Source organism: Pezoporus wallicus, unplaced genomic scaffold, assembly GCF_028554395.1.
Source record: "Pezoporus wallicus isolate ANWC-B61680 ecotype Strahan unplaced genomic scaffold, APGP_CSIRO_Pwel_v1 contig_3181, whole genome shotgun sequence".
Taxonomy (NCBI): Eukaryota; Metazoa; Chordata; class Aves; order Psittaciformes; family Psittacidae; genus Pezoporus; species Pezoporus wallicus.
This window is the reverse complement of record NW_026641700.1, coordinates 3,120,183-3,132,729: the sequence shown is the minus strand read 5'-3', so window position 1 is coordinate 3,132,729 and position 12,547 is coordinate 3,120,183. Positions and strand designations below refer to the sequence as shown.

General features: G+C 40.8%; 1 protein-coding gene across 10 annotated transcripts in view; it reads right to left on the bottom strand.

Moving 5' to 3' along the window:
- Nucleotides 1-12,547, bottom strand: part of THRB (thyroid hormone receptor beta) — a 168,056-nt gene that overhangs the window by 98,899 nt on the left and 56,610 nt on the right. For 3 of the 10 annotated variants that reach the window (XM_057424850.1, XM_057424853.1, XM_057424852.1), the window contains one exon: nucleotides 4,379-4,481. The exons of the other annotated variants lie outside the window; for them this stretch is intronic. The gene's annotated coding sequence lies outside the window, so the exon portion shown is untranslated. The remainder of the gene's footprint in view (nucleotides 1-4,378; nucleotides 4,482-12,547) is intronic. 10 annotated transcript variants of the gene reach the window in all.

Sequence of the window (12,547 nt, the reverse complement as noted above, 5' to 3'; positions counted from 1 at the left end):
AATTCTCTCAACAAAACCCAATGCCCATGAGGGACATGAGAAAGGTGTGCTCACCACTGCAGGGTTTAGTGCTAAGGGAGCAAACAAAATTGTACATAAAAAGATCATATGCAGTAGTAATATCACACTTATAGTGCTTAAGGGATTTAAGAGAATCACAGAATCGTTAGGGATGGAAAGGACCTTAAGATCATCTAGTTCCAACCCCCTTGCCATGGGCAGGGACACCTCACACTAAACCATGTCACCCAAGGCTCTGTCCAACCTGGTTTAACACCGCCAGGGATATAAATCAATTTTAAAATAGTTTTTTCAGGGATGGCAAGTAAATTAAGAGCGTTTCTTTCAAGTGCTACAGCTAAGGCCATACAACTCCATGTGTAGATATCCCTCAGAGTAAGAACATCCTTTCAAAGTTAAAACCAAATCTACTGTGAACAGAGATGAGATTAAACCAAAATAAGACATTCTCAATGTCAGCCTATTCCTTCATAATTCCAGAGGTGTTTTGGAATGTCAAAGACCAACCACAGATAAATAAAAAGAAAGAGCAATTCCCAACTATGTATTTTTATTTTCTCATTCCCTTCCATTAATATTCTCCCATAAATGCCATTGAATTAAAATATCTTAGACCTCATCTTAGCAATAATAGGGGCAATTCTGTGAAATAATATTAGTTGTGAAAACATTCACGGGTTATTGTTCTATTTATGTGTAACTTGAAAAGAAAGCATTTTTACAGTAGAAGCATAACCCCAAATAAAATGACTGACAAAGTCTTAAATTCCAAAAAGCAGCAAAAAAATCCTGAATCTAATTTTAAACAGTTTTTAAAAAAAGCAAGTTATGACGGGATTTCTTAACCCAAGTCATTAGTCATTAGCTGCGTTAACATTTGCAGCATGTTATGGGCATTAATCAGAACACATTTTAACTTGAGTGCAAAAGTTTGGGACCTTCCTCATATGACCTTCCTGGCGTACTGCCAAGGCTCAGCTCTTGTTGACATTTAATCTGAACATAATCCCCAAAATCTCTGTGCCATTGCTGGGTTGCATGGGAATGATTCAACAACAATGCACATGGAATTGTGCTGCGCATTTTATTCTCATCTCATGGTTGCTCCCCTTCGTTTTCAGCTGCTGCAAATTATTTGTTTGAATGCAAGTAAATAATCTATACCCTTTATTTGTTATTGAACCATATAGTACCTAAAAAAGAAAGCAAGTTTGACACTTCTTCTTTCAGTTGTTTTTCTACTAATGGCTACCATATTTTTAAGGGTCCAAACTCCAGAAAATAAACAGAATTCAGCAGCTGATGAAAAGCCTGGGTTATGAGCTGTGGTGGCTCAAACCACCCATTGATTGAACAGGAGCAAGACCACACTGCAGCAGAGGAATGAGGGTTCTGGCTGCAGGCACTTGAACTGTAGTCTTCTGAATGAGCAACTGCCTTTACAAAAACATACACTTAAACAGGTTTTTCATATTCAAAGATGCCTCTGATCTCTGAAGCCAACTGCCTTTTTGTTATGAATGCTGTGAAAAATCAGAGTCCAAGATATCCACATTTGTGACTTCTGGCACTTGTGCAAGGGTAGGGGTGATTAAATGATGTCTGAACAACACTAATTAAACTGAGGCAACACAGCAATTTGTCCTGCAGGAAAACATGGAAAAGGCTAAAAATCACTGCAACAAGATAAATGTGGATCTCATTGTTCTCTGTGTGCTAAGAATTTCGCAAGTATTTTTTCCCTGCATTCAGAATTTCCCCCCTACACTCAGAAAAGACCTAGGTAGGCAAAGCAGAGTGCTGACTTTAATCTTGCTAATGCAGGTCATGAAAGCACTAAATCATACAGGAGTATGAGCTCTGGTATGGGATGGACAGACCTACCCATTGACCTGCATATTTAGTTCAGCAACAATTTAAGTGTCATTATAGTTCAAGTGAGCTAGCTCTGGTCTATCTACATTTGCTGTGGTCCAATTTCTGCTTGAAGCAGAGTTTGGCTCTTATTGAGACTTCTTATTTCCTGAGTGATACCAACATTTTCCCCTCCATAAGTAAAGGAAGTAAATAAAATGAACAAGAAAAATTATTCCCTGCAAAAGATTAACTCAGTTTAAGAAACTGTGAAAGGATGACAGATAAACTAACCTTAAATTTTATAAACTTTTAGTTTGCAGCAGGCTTGCTTTGTTCAGCATTCTCCCTGTGCATTAACACCTTCCCACAAAGGCATTTCCTACACAGTGTGGACCAAGCTACAAAGGACCATAATTCCATGAGAAAAGTGTTCTGAAGCATTCATAAATATTATTACCACTAAGTTACTTCTAATGCTAATTTGTTCATACATATAAACACGTATCCTATTTCAAAGGTGCTCCTTTGGGTGCACCTTTGGGGTGGAGAGGACCTTTCAGTTCTTCTTCTGCTCTTTATAAAAGCTGAACTTCCCAGGAAAAATAGGAGCTACTCCTTTGGTCCTCTGTTTCCTACAACAGTGTGGCTTGATCCAACTAACAGCTACTTAAGTCAGTGTGGAGCTGTTAAGTGTTTGGTTTAGGCCATGTAAGAGGGAGAAACTGAGAAACATGCTATTACCTGGCCTTCAGCCAGTTACAGTGCCACCACTAATGAGTGGCTGCTACAAGACCTTTTGAAACAGTCATGTGTGAGATACGAATCAATAAACACAATGCAAACCCCATCCCTATCTCACAGAGGGGAAAAATCATTGCAGCTTTATCATAAATATTTTTAGGTGTTTTGGTGCCAGCCTTCTGCCAGAGGAATTCAGTGATAGGGAAGGGCAAGGTCTGTTTGCAATGCAGCCCTCCCCAGGGAGGTGCATTTCACGGCTCCCAGCCAAAGCCTCCAAAACGCCTCCAGGGTAGCAGTTGGGCTGGAGCTGCCCCATCACGCCCTTCCACTGCAGCCGGATTTGCCTATTTCTGCATCTGGCACCACCAAAGGCTACAAAAACTTGCAGTCAGCACAATCCCTTCCAGATTGACTTTTGAGTCTCTTCAGCTAATAAATGCTGAGAGCAGTACATAGGCTGGCAACAACTGTAAGCACAGTTTACACAGGAGGGTCTCCACCTCTCAGTCTTTTTCATGAGAATTTCTGCATGATTACCATCATGGCCCTCATCAGCCTCAAAAGCAAACTGGCCACCAAACCAATTTTTAAAAATGCCATTTCACCTAGCACTGACACAACAAAATCCTTTTTGCTCAGTGTTTCCAAACACCACAGTAACAGTGCTATACTCAGAGCGTCATGATGGAGAGAAGCTATGCTGCTTAGTCCAATGACTCAATAGTGGTTTCTTCCTTTGCTGCTGCAGAGGCACCAAGAACGCCTCGAGAGCTTACATCGTGATGCTAAATACATGTTCACTATGCAGCTAATCCTATTGTTTTCAAGACAAAACAACAAGTCTGTGCAGCCTACAGCTACTAGTGATGTACATCCTACTTGTGCACCATGTACTACCTAAATGAAGAAGTACTTTCTGTAGTGAAATGCTTTTAATAACATCTCCCTTTGCAACCAAAAACTCAGACAACAGAAAAAAAAATCAGAAAGAAAGCAACCAAGGATTATAAACAATATTACATATATAGGTGTATCTCACACGATTTATGGAACACAGGCGAAACATCAGCAGTGCTCAGGAATTCCATGATCCCTTCCAACAGAGAACTGCAAAGGGCCTTTACAAACTAGAGGTCCTAGAGACAATTAAGCACTACCTATTTTCATGTAAAGTGTTGCAAAGCCTGAAGAGTGAACTAGGGGTGTGAGGTCAAAAGAAACCCCAGACACACGTGCAAGCAAATCTGTATGTGCAATTACCACTGCCCTGTGCGATAAGTAAAAATATACATAACAGAACAGTCATTATTTCTCTAACTTTCTGTTGTGGGCCTTCGACAACAGTGGCTTTGTTATGAGCTTGCAAATTAGCTGCATGATGGAAGACCACTCACTTGAAAGCTCATTCAAGTTCACAAGGTTGGGTTCTCTTGTGTTGCTAGCTTGATGTAAAACTTGGTTTGTGCCCCTAACCTGGCTCTTATCCAAAGAGAAAAGATCTCAGAGGTATGGAGTGGTGCTGTGAGCCTGAGCAGATGGCCCACAGGCAGTCAGAGGAGACAGCTCGATATCATTAGGGATAACAATGCTACCAATGCACATAGGAAGCAAAAGCTTGCATTTCAGCATCCTCCTCAAATGCTAAGCCTGAGAGAGACTGTCTAGTGTCTAGCACCAGGATCCAGAGGCTCTGGGGGGAAAGGCACAGCCAGCTCATATCCACATCCCTACACTCTTTTCCCCTGCAAAATATGGTTACCTTTTCAATAATGCCTGCTGAGAACAGTCCCTCGCCATCCCGCCACAGGTGTCATCTGGGGGTGTGCTAGCTGGCACGGGCCAAAACCATATCACGGAATGTGCTAGAAATGAAACAATACGGACAATCATAAGATACAAGTCCTGGCCCTGATTAACTTACCAGTGCAGAAAAAGCAGTGGTGAAGCAAAGTGGAAGTGTAGTCTTTCAAGCCTGATGCTGCAGTTAAAATATAAACATCAGAAACAGGGCAGTACCAGCAGGACCAAAGACTAAAACTCCAAAGTTTAGACTCGTAGCCACAACACAATCATGTCAGCACCACAAGAAAGCAGGAAGCTTTCAAATAAATTCTAGACACTAAGTCAAATACTTCTCAGAAAATAAAAAGGCTGTGAGTGCCACAATACATATCAGGGTGCTGGCAAAGGCAAAGTGTGAAATGGGTGCTTTCCAGCATTCAGTTTAGGAAGACAAACATTGTTTCACAAATTCACTGTAGCCCTGCATATTTCCAAACTCCTTAACTCACGCCAAAGGGCTTGGACTTTCTGAACATCCTGTTCTGTTTCCTCCACTGCTAGTCTGAGTCCTCAGTGCTAAATGTCTTTATTTCACAGCCACATTTTCTATCATTTTATTCCAAACTCCTCATTCTGTAGGCTTTGTATTTTACCTCTGGGTTAGAGTGAAGACAAGCAAATTAATGAGAAGTCTGAACAGCACACTTAGTTACACCTATATTAAGAGCTTTCCACAGCAAGCATCCCAGGGCACTGTATAAAAATAAAACTGCACAAATCGCACTTGAAGCTAACAAAAAGCTTGTGGACTCTGGCATGCCTTGAAGCATAAAGATTGATGATTAAATGATTCCACAGTTCCCAAAGTCTCAGAGCCACATGAACACAGACCATTTTACCTGTCATTGCCTGGATGCATTAGCAATCTGCCTGGATGTAAAGCTGAGACATCTCCATGACGGCCTACTGGCAGGAAAAATATTCCCCCCTGACAAGGGCAGGAAAACAACTTTAGCCTACAATCGGGAGCTGGCCATTACAGGGATTTCCTAACTAACTGATTGCAATGCCTCCTGCACCTCCTCCTTTCCCTCTTCACAGCTGCAAGAAGTTCAAGGTATAGTGGTTTCATGAGAGTGACTACAATAGCAAAGGCTTGGGCATAGATAGGAACATCCTCTCATCATCCTAATGACTTTCAGCTCCCAAATCCACTGCTCTTGAGACTCCACCAACTCCACAAAAAACAGAAGCAAAGACTTTGGCATGGCTGACATGCACACTAGGCCCAGCTCATCCACCTGTACAGATCTACTTCCTGGCTGCTGGGCTAAAGTGACACGGGAGAAGGCATTTCTCTTGGTATGAGAGGAGCTGCTGGCACTGAAGTGCTGCTGATGGTGTGGAACACAAAACAGTCCACTTGCTTCCTACTTCTCTGATGTGAGACTTCCCATCTTGGTTCCTTCCTATTCTTTCCCATGGCAGTGTTTCAGGCCAAGTGGAAAACATGCAGTCAGAGATACAAAGAAACAACTGTGACCTTATTTGCCTTAAATAACTGCATTTCCACGCTGTCTGGTCAGGGTGCCCAAACAGACACCGGGCACAGCAGATGCTCCCATGGGAATCTTAGACCCTGATAATACCTCCAAAGTGCCCCAGTAAGCTATATGGGTGACCCTGCATTTGGTCTCACTCTCATCAGGAGCTGTTGCTGGTTGTCAGTACCTGTGTCACCAGCACAGCTACAAGCAGCAGGCACAATCCTGCTGTGCTCCAAAACCCCATGCCCTTCATACAACCCTTTTCCAGGAATCCTCACTTCCAGCTACAGGGATGGCCACAATGCTGTCTGGTAAGCATAAATCCTGTGTGAAGCTCCCACTTAATTTCATCTTGCCCTGCAATTTGAGGCAGAAATGGTTAAAGCAGTGTACAGATAACAAGCTGGTCCTTGCTGAGATTTACTTCCCTCCTTGAGATAATTTAGGAGAAAAGAACCAAGTTAGGAGAAAAGAACCATTTGCAACCTCTTCAAGCAAGATCAACTTTGGCTTGCAAACCATATCAAAAAGCAGTTGTAGCTCATGCTAGACCAACCCTACTTTAAAATTATGAATTTATTAACACTCGCTAAAGAGGGAAAGGATATAAATGGCGCAAATGGTAAGTGGACAGTAGGCTGTGGCTGCAGCAGTGAAGTCAAGCTAAGGCCCCGGGGCCATAAAAACTTAAAGCTGTTCACATTATTACTTTGTGAGCAGCTGAGGTGATCACCAACACATGCACATTCTAGAATTTACAGAATTCAAACAAAACTTGAAAAATGTTATGGCAGCCAACACAGTGACATTTGTGAAGAGTATTGACTTCAGAGAGTTAGCTAAAACCAGAGCTACAAACTAATGAGGGGGACATGGAATAACATCAACGTAAGAAGAACCAGAGGTCCTGAACAGTGCTGGAATCCCATTTTGAAACTAGTTCAAGAATATGTATATAAAATCAACCAAACAGACAAAGCCAATGCTTCAATAAAGAAGGCCTGAAGGGATAAGACTTCAAGTGGACACTGCTTGAGCAAGGAACACTTTCCTCACCATCTGGCTTAGAAAACATGGATTCCAGAGTGGCCTTCTAATTTCCAACAGGAAAACAGGGAAACTATTTTAAGTAAGCATCAGTAAAAATAAAATCAGAGACGCAGTGAAAGGAAAAAAGAAAGTGGTCAGTGATACACACAGTATTATTTTGCTATTTGTACTTTTAATGCTATTTATATTTGAAAGCTTTCCCTTTGAGACACTGACAGGTGGGCTTTCACATTCATCAGCCTGGGATTTGTCCAACTACCCAGTATTTATGGAAACATGCAAAGGCCAACAGAAATAAAAAATACATTCAAATTAATTTCTGTCACAATTAGGGATTATTACTATCAACTCCCATTCAAGTTCAGCCACATATGAACAAAACATTTCCCAGCATCACACTGATATACATTTCAAATGCTCTCCATGAAATCCTACTCCAGCAACATAGCATACCATGAAAAAAACTAATGCAAAAGTTTGACATGGTCTGACACAACTCAAGTTGTCTGGAGATAAGCTCTTTCAGATGAACTTCTTGTGTGGGCTTAATTCCCCAAAGCCAAATACTTAACGTCATTCAGGACACCAGCGCAGCACGTGTGATGGAAGGGACACGAGGAACCTGTACATCAAATCACGACACAGCAAATCTGGAGGAGAGCATCCGTAAGAGTGGGATGACTGCTGCGAGAATGATAGCATGCTGAAATACCCTGCACAGTCCTTTCCCAAAACATAGCATTTGGCTCCTCAGAAGCTACGGCATTTGAAATCGGAAGTGCAGCTCCTCTTGCGCATCTCTGAAGTTCGTCAGAAAACACTGTGAGTGTGATTAAGAATCAATCACATTCATGAACCCATTTAGAAAATGAGAGCTAAGATGCATGCTGCTTCTCTAGTAACCTGGATGATCTAACTTAGTTTCAGAATCAATTGGCTGCTTTCTGCTCAAATTGAAATCTGTAATTAGCGCTGTCCATGTGTCAACACTGTTTAGCTTAATTAGCTAAGCTTCTTCTCTAGCAGACCTTTCCCTGATCTATTTATTATGAACTATCTTATCATGCCTCAGGCTTTACTTTGCTAGCCTATTATGCTAACATACAGGCTCTCAGAAATACTTTTCTTTCTGTACCTGTCCTCGTTTGAATTGCTCTTGAATTCAAAACCCAGAATTACATACAACGCAACACATGGCATTTCATTTTATATGCTTTTCTTCAATGACTGTAAAATTTCCATGCCTTCATCACTTTCACATTACCCCTATTCCACTCTAGATCCATACTGATCTTTCCAGGGCAACAGTACTGGAGATTTGCCTTGTTTTGATACAAGTTTCAAGTACTTTTAAAAATATTTTCTCTACTTTTAAATGTCTTAGGCTTTTTAGTCCAGCCAATTTAACTACCTACCAACATTACTACCTTGTTTCCTTAATTTCAAAGCCTATTCTTTTGTTAGAAGGAGCTATGTTTGCTTGTGTTTCTATTGAATTTAAACAGAAATAATTACATGTATGTTTCATCCAAGATCATTTAGTATGATCAACTCCTCTATAGTATCTTCATGCTACATGAAAATGAAAACTGAGAGAGCACATCAACATCTCAGTTCAGAATCCCTTTTTAAGAAGTCACATTCATTGCCTGTCACAGCTGGCACCCAAGGCAGTCAGTGTCCTAAGCTTCCAAGGGATTGCATCTACTGAGCCATTTACAGCTGTATTTCTACAAGCAAAATAAACATGGCCAAGACTGCTGAGGCCAACTGGCATAGATAGGTGCCATGCTATTAAATTCTCTCACCTTCCAAAACAGGGTGGCTATTTTCAAACTGCCTACTGGGAATAATCCCACAATAATTTTCAGACTTTACCTGGGAATATTTCAAGTGAGTTCCGATAAATATAAACCAAAAGTAGGCCAGTTAACAGTACAGACAACTGATATCCAGGGCCTGGAAATGCTTCCAAGCACCATTTAATTTACTAGTACATTTAATTTATATGCATGAAGACCTCTTAATGCCTGCACCACCTTGAGTTTTTCATGACTCTTTCCAGATCTTCATTAGCTTGTCATTCTATTCCCTGTCTTCTCAGAGATCAAAGTAATTCTACTGATATCAACCACATCAGCAAAAGCTTTAAGGAGACTTTTCTCTGGCTTGACATATTAACCTCCATTTTGTTCCAACAGGGACACAGATCTTTGTCTCAAGTTTCTTCAGGACTGTTTTCAGCTTTAAGTCTGAATAGTATTTCTTTGCTCCTGGAAAACAAAACACTGCTCTTTCCCCTAGCTAAGCCCTGCTGGTGGACATGTCTTTCAACTTATAGGAGTCTTCAGAAACACACATCTGCATCTTCCTCATAGCATGATAAATGCCAGATCTCATGGGGCTTTTCCCCTTCTGCTGCTCAACTATCTTCTATTTTCTACAGTTCTTCTGTAGAAACGCATCCTTGTTTCTCCTTAGCCTCAAGTCTCTAGCTATGTCCATCTTAACCTAGTTTTTTTCTGGTGCCACTCTTCTTCTTTAGTGTCTGTTTCTCCCTTTTTCACCTGAGTTCTCCATTGTAACAGACTTTCACTTGATTTCTCCACTACCAATTCGTGACAGCCTTCACACTGCACATGCATCTGTGGCTGGCTTCCTCAAAGACCTCTCCCTTCCAACTTGTATTTTTATATACAGTTGTGCATCCACATCACCTCAAGTGCTTCTTCTTTTCCCTCATGTATTTAGCTCCCTGCCTTTAGCTGCATTTAAACTACTTAGATATTCTCTCTCCTGATTTCTGTCAGGTGACATTTCTATGTAAAAGTAGATCCTATCAGGTAACATTGAAGAAAGTAAATCTCTTATTCCTGCATCCAGTCTCAGTGTCTTTTCTGCTATCCTTCATTCAGTGCTGCATCATTGCACATCCTTCCTGTCTCTGCCTTCAAGGAAAAATAAAAGGCCCAGAGAAAACCCATCCAGACTAAATTTTCAGTAAATGCTAGCTTCTTCTGGACACTGACTTCTTAAATTTTTGGACACATCTGAAAGGCAGTTATCTGCCCAGCCTGAACCAAGCTCTCTTAGACGAAAGGTTTCAGTTGTGACCAAGGGTAGAAAACCTCTTTCATATCCTTCAGCTATGAGAAGTTTAATTCACTGACAACTGCAAATAGGTCCTGCAAGCAACAGGGAAGGAAAAAGAAGAAAGAGTAACTACAATGTAGGGCAGGAATTCTGGCACATGAAGCTACAACTTAAAGAAATATGGATACCTATCTAAGTAGAAGAAAATGAAAGAAGTAGTGGGAAGAATTTCATGTTAAAGATCAGTAAGTCCAGTTTGACTAATCTTCATTGTCTGGTAAGAGGCTAGGTGTCAAGAGATAACTCCTCAGGCTTGTGAAATAGAGGGGAAAAAAAGTTGACAAGAACCACATATACAGAACATAATTATTGGAGTTTTCTGCAAAACTGGAAATAATTGCAGAAGCATGTGGCTAAAAAGTAAATATGATTCAAGGGCTTAACTAAGACATCTTTTTGCAAATCAAAGCACAGACTCCAACCCTTGATTATTCCAATCAAAGTGTGAAACCATATTAAAGAGTTGGATCATACAATCTATACTACACTTTATTGTTGTCCTGGGTTCAGCAGTAGCAGTCATTTTTCTCCTTCTTAGTAGCTGGTGCAGTGCTGTGGTTTTGACTTTCAGCCTGGTAACAGTGCTGATAACACCGATGTTTTTAGTTACTGCTCAGCAATGTTTACTCTGACCAAGGACTTTCTGAGTCTCATGTTCTCCCAGGGAGGAGGGGAAACTGGGAGGAAGCAGAGACAGGAGACCTGACCCAAACTGACCAAAGAGGTATTCCATACCACAGCACGTCATGCCCAGTATATAAACTGGGGGCAGTTACCCGGAAGGTAACTGACCAGATCACTGGTCAGTCAGGCTGGGTATCAGTCGGCAGGTGGTGAGCGGTTGTATTCTCTTCCCTTGTTATTTTCCTTATCATTATTATTATTGGTGGTAGCAGCAGTGGTTTGTGTTATACCTTAGTTACTGGACTGTTCTTATCTCGACCCGTGGGAGTTACATTCTTTTGATTCTCCTTCCCATCCCTCCAGGAGCTGGGGGGAGGAAGGGGGGAGAGTGAGAGAGAGGCTGCGTGGCTGGGTTTAAACCACAACAATTGTTTTTTTTCCCCTTGAAACAATACAGATTCTATAAGGCAAATAATAAGGACAGATCCTCAAAAGACATGAAGATGTGCAGGAACAGAATACAAAGTAGTGTCATCTGAACTTTTTTTTATCATACAACAAAAATAGCACTTTTTTTTTGAGAATTGGGAATTTACCAGTTTCACTGTTAATGCAAGGCTTTCCTGCATATTCACATGTACAGGAAAGGACAAGCAATGAACTGCAGGGAAGCCCAGTGCTCCTAATACTTTGGTTTATCTCCAGAACTTAACATCCAGCAATGCTGATAAGTAAATAAGGCACACCAAAACACAGACAGAAAAAGTGTGCCGACTGCTTTTATGTAACCAAGCACCTGGGCACCATATTTAATTATCAGTAACTGGGATGATTTTCAAAGATGCAAATGGACAGTAAATCCCAAGTTCAAAAGATATCTGAGGCTGGCCTAAGTGATCTAATTGCTCCTGTAAATCTATAGTTCCTGAGAGCCATAAGGTATCCTTCACTGCTGTTAAAGATTTTTGAAGGAGTATCCACTATAAACACTATACTAATTATAATTAATTACACTAATTTTCTCTTAATTTCTGCAGTGATTTTCCTAATATGAAGCAGGCCAAGAATATATCCAAACAGGTATTTCCTCTGCTAGGTCACTGAAGCATGCTGTTGTACTTGACCTACCTAGCTTAGCAGACCTCTGGCTAAAACTGATGTAAGACATAAGTGAAGATGAGCTTGAAGGTTTGGGGTTTTTTCCCCAGATCATCATAAAAAACACCATGAAGACTAAAACTGCTAAACATTTCTTGCCAGAAAACTTCCCTGAGACTCCAGTTGTGTATCACCACCAGTTAGGTTGCCACTACAGCAGTTCTCACACTTCACTTGACTGCACCAGCCTCCCCTGAACTAGTTGCAGAAAACGTATTAACACTTTCTGGCAGATCACATTTATCTGTGGCCAATGCAGAGACTGATCCATGAATCCTGGCAAAAAACAGGAATCTTTTAGCTGGCTTTAAAGCCACTTTTTCCTTTAATGATGTAAATGAAGGTGCAGTCCCTGCTTTTCACCAGTGCTGCCATGAATATTTTTTAGAAAGATACATTATATTAGAGGAAAACAAAAAGGAATATGTATCAGAGTAAAAAACCTACAACATTAATTCCATACTTGATATAAAACTGATGGAGATAAAACAAAGTTCAACCAGTTGATAGTTCTTTCTAAAACTTCAGAAATCTTCCTCTGATTTCTCAGTGTTGTTTTAACTTGATTTTCAGACTAATACTTTGCCAGAGGTGGTGTATAAATGTTTATGTCT